The sequence below is a fragment of the Phoca vitulina genome, unplaced genomic scaffold (genome assembly GCF_004348235.1).
Source record: "Phoca vitulina isolate PV1807 unplaced genomic scaffold, GSC_HSeal_1.0 scaffold8, whole genome shotgun sequence".
Taxonomy (NCBI): Eukaryota; Metazoa; Chordata; class Mammalia; order Carnivora; family Phocidae; genus Phoca; species Phoca vitulina.
Genome location: NW_022589711.1, coordinates 10164702 through 10169143, shown reverse-complemented (window position 1 = coordinate 10169143; position 4442 = coordinate 10164702). Strand labels below are relative to the sequence as shown.

The following is a 4442-nucleotide window of genomic DNA, read 5'->3' as shown; positions in this document are numbered from 1 at the left end:
AGAAAGAAAGAAAGAAAGAAAGAAAGAAAGAAAGAAAGAAAGAAAGAAAGAAAAAGAAAGCAAGCAAGCAGTCACTTTGACAACTGGAAATAATACTGATCTCTTGTACTAAATTTTAAGTATATCAAAGTCAGATCTCATAGTCTGATTGCTCCAAATATACCCTCAAATGGCTTCTCATCTTGTTTATTGTCCTTATCACAAGGCGCAGGATACTTCATGTTTACATTAATCACAAAACTGTCAGAGGCTATTGATGTTTCACACAATTTTGAATGGCTCTTAATCTTTTTCGGCATTTGGAGAACTTTGATTGACCCTTCACAGGATAGAAATAACCATAACTATATACTAAAATTATCTGTTTTTGTAGCTGAGTTAAGCTATTTCTCTCTTCTACACTCCCATGATCTCTTCTCTTCTTTTTCTTCTTATTTTTCTAATTCTTTTTCTTTCTGCCTCCTTTTTCTCCTCCTCCTCCTTTTCCTGACCCCGTTGCGCTTTTCCTGATCCCTCTATAAGCACATAGAAATTTAGAGAGTTTCTGTGAATGAACACTGATTTCTCCTCCTATCACTTTCAGTAAAAGTGAAATTTAATACAAAATTCTATAGCAACTTATTTCAATTTTCTTGAAATCAGTAAATCAATCTCGTACCACTAGTCATGATGATTTTTTAGTTTTAATAACAATGAAAGACCATTATTTAAAGCATCATCGGTAGCAAACTTACTTTGAATTAAATCTGTAATGTTAAATTTAAAGGAATCGCATGTAGATTAATTTCAAGACAGAATTTTGATGTGGTTTGTTATTCTTATTTCCTTTAAGGTATGAAAACAAATAATAATAATAATTACATTACTAACAACTAACATTTAGTATATGCATGTGTTTTGTCAAGTATTCTAAATGTACTACATCCATCAATGCATTTAATCTGCAAAACAACTCTCTGAACGAGCGTTGATTTTATAGTTGAGAAAAATGAAGCACAATGAAAATACACAGGAAGTGGTAGAGCCAGGGCTTTGTTTTGTTTGGGTTTGGGTTTGGTTTTTTCCCTTATTTGCAGTTAATATAGTCACTTATGGGACTGAGGAATTTTTAAACTTTTTAAAAAGTATAGTGTAGTCGGGGCATCTGGGTGACTCAGTCTGTTGGGTGGCCGGCTCTTGATTTCAGCTTGGGTGGTGTCTAAGGGTCTGGGATCCATCCCTCTTCTCGGGCTCTGTGCTCAGTGGGAGCGGGGGGTCTGCTTGGGATTCTCTTCCTCTCCCTCTGTCCCTCCCCCTGCTTGTGTGCTCTCTTTCTCTCTCTCTAAAATAAATCTTAAAAAAAAATGTATAATATAGTCAGGAATGGTGCAAAGTATATTACAAGACCAGCCATACCTTTATTCATCTGTTAACATCTTACCCTATTTTCCTTTTTTCTTACAATATCTTGATTTGCATTTCCAAGAATAGTAATATTCTCTTACATAACTACAAGAGAGTTCTTTACTTTGGTAAACTTAACATGGATACAGCAACTTTTATCTAATCCATATTTTAATTTTTTTCAACTGACCCAACAATGTCCTCTATGGTATTTTTTACCAATAGTACAGGACTCAGTCCAGGATCAGGTATTACATCTAGTTTTCATGTCTCTTTAGTCTCCTTCAATCTGAACATTTCTATAGCATGTTTTTTCTTTTATATTTTTGAAGAATGTAGTGAGACTGAGATCTTTCATACCAACAAGTGATTACTTGAAAGGCTGGTAGTGAAAGAAACAAATCTGAAAGAAAACTTGAACATAAGGGAAATGTCTGTGAAAATTTTACCAGATATTGCAGAGAGGTATTCAAAATAGTTGAAGCTATATTTATTCTGATCTGTCAAAGAAATCAAAACACAGTTTAAGAAAATAGAACTATTAACTGCACACATTTACAGTTTTCCACTAAATCGAAGTGTCAAACTCAGTGGAAGTAAGTCCCTATATCTCTGAATCTCTCTGGCAAAAATGACATCCATGTTAAGTTTACCGAAGTAAAGAACTCTCTTGTATGCAAAATGAAGAGATTAATTAATTACTAATTGATTCATTAAAATGATCCACTTATAAGTTTATATTGATTTGTTTGTTTCTTTGAGATCACCCAGATTGAGCTTATGGAATTCACCCTATAAGATCAAATAGTTAATTAAGATACGATAGCTTAGACTAAACTGTTGACAGTGGAGATAGAGAGAAGTGGATGAATTTAAGTACAATTTGGAGAGTTGAATTGACGAGATTCTGTGATGAATTGACCATAGGAGGTGAGCTGGAGGGAAGGGCCAGGTGTAATTCTTAAGCTCCAGGTTTGCATATCTGACTCAGTGATGTCATTCACTGGCCAACCAAAGAAGGGAGAGGGCCAGGTTATGGGTAAGAAGGTCAAAAGTTCAGTTTGGGACCTACTACTGTCTTCTTAGATATTTGGATAGTGATACAGAAATAAATATACAGATCTGAAGCTTAGTTAGAAGGGTTGAAGTGAAAAAATGATCCTGGGCATCACCTGTATAAAGGTGATAGTAGAAATGTTGAATGTGGAAGATGCCTGGGATGACTCCAGAGAGAGTGAAGAAAAGAAAGCCAATGGCATAGCCTTGAATCATGCCCACTTGAAAGGGTGTGGTGAGGATGGTTAGAGTGTTAAGGGGATTGGAGGAAAATATTAGCCAGACAGGTAGAAGTAAGACCAGAAAGCCTGTGTCAATAAAGATAGAACTGAGTATTTGACAGAATTAAGAAGTATTCATCATTGTCAAAGGTTGCCAAGAGGGAAAAGAAGTTAAGTGTTGAAAAATAATCTTAGACTTTGGAAGCATCATGGGACTGGTGACTTTATCCAGAACTTCTACTGTGGAGCGATAAGTGTAGACTCCAGACTGGGCTGAGTGGTCATGGGAAAAGTGACAGTAAGGAAAATGAATCAACAGACAAGTGTTTTAATTAGTGACTAAAGAAATAGCAGTGGTGGTAGTTGGAGGGGTTTGTGAAGTCGAGAGAGGTTTGAGTCCTGCTTTCTTTAAAGTAAAAAAAAAAAAAATAGCCGTTGGAAGACATTTAAATGTCTTAGGAAAGAATCAGTTGACAAGATATGTTGAATATATAGACTCATGAAAAGATAACAGAAAATATAACTTCTTTGAGAAGGTGGGAAAAGTTCATGATTTAAAGTGAAGGATATGGAACTGGTCTTAGATGAAGAAGCAACCCCTTTGCTCTCATAGCAGGGAGGAAGGTAAGGAGAAACACAAATGTAAGAGTTGTAGGTTAGGAAGCAGAAAGTCAAAAGAGTCCCTGTGGAAAAAAATGAATTTTTAATTATGAGGTAGGAACTGGAGTCATTTATAGAGGGAGGACATAAATGTAAATAGATATTTTCAGGAGCTCAAAGAAGACTTGCATGTCATTCAGGAGAAGGAGAGGATTTCTCTGTCCCATGGACAGCATGTCGGGCTTCCTGAGGTTGGAGATCATACATTTATTTTTATTTTTAATTTTTATTTTAATTCCAGTTAGTGTTAGTATCAGGTACAGAATATAGTGATTCAACATTTCCATGCATCACCTGGTGCTCATCACACATTAAGTGTCCTCCTTAATCCCCATCACCTACTTAGCCCATTCCTTCTCCCTCCTCCCCTCTGGTAACCATCAGTTTGTTCTCTATACAATGGGATATTATTCAGGCATAAAAAAAGAATGAAATCCTGCCATTTGCAATACGTGGGTGGAGCTAGGGAGTATAATGCTAAGCAAAATAAGTCAGTCAGAGAAAGACAAATATCATATGACTTCACTTATATGTGGAATTTAAGAAACAAAACAAATGAGCAAAGGGAAAAAAGAGAGGGAATTTAAGAAACAGACTCATTCATTTATTTTGAGTGTCTGCCCTGTTGTGTGACATTTCTTAGCATTGGATGGCTATTCCTGAGGAAGCTGGAGAAAGTAGTCCATGTAGGATTGGGTTTTTTCAAGGCAGGTTTAACAAAAAGACAAAGGAGTTTGGATGTTCCAGGAGAATTATTGAAATAAAGGGTCAGAAAATCTATGCTGGGGCGCCTGGGTGGCTAAGTCAGTTAAGTGTCCAACTCTTGATTTCAGCTCAGGTCATGATCTCAGGGTTGTGGGATCAAGCATCTCATTGGGCTCCATGCTGAGCATGGAACCTGCATAAGATTCTCTCTCTCCCTCTCTCTCCTTCTCTCTCTGTCCCTCCCCCACCCCCACTCAATCTCTCTCTCTAAGAAAGAAAGAGACAGAGAAGGAGAAAGAAAGAAAGAAAGAAGAGAAAGAAAGAAGAAAGGAAGGAAGGAAGGAAGGAAGGAAGGAAGGAAGGAAGGAAGGAAAGAAAGAAAGAAAGAAAGAAAGAAAGAAAGAAAGAAAGAAAGAA

At 36.5% G+C, this 4442-nt stretch overlaps 1 protein-coding gene across 6 annotated transcripts in view; it reads left to right on the top strand.

Moving 5' to 3' along the window:
- Positions 1–4442, top strand: part of ROBO1 (roundabout guidance receptor 1) — a 1119036-nt gene that overhangs the window by 517887 nt on the left and 596707 nt on the right. The gene's annotated exons all lie outside the window — the stretch shown is intronic.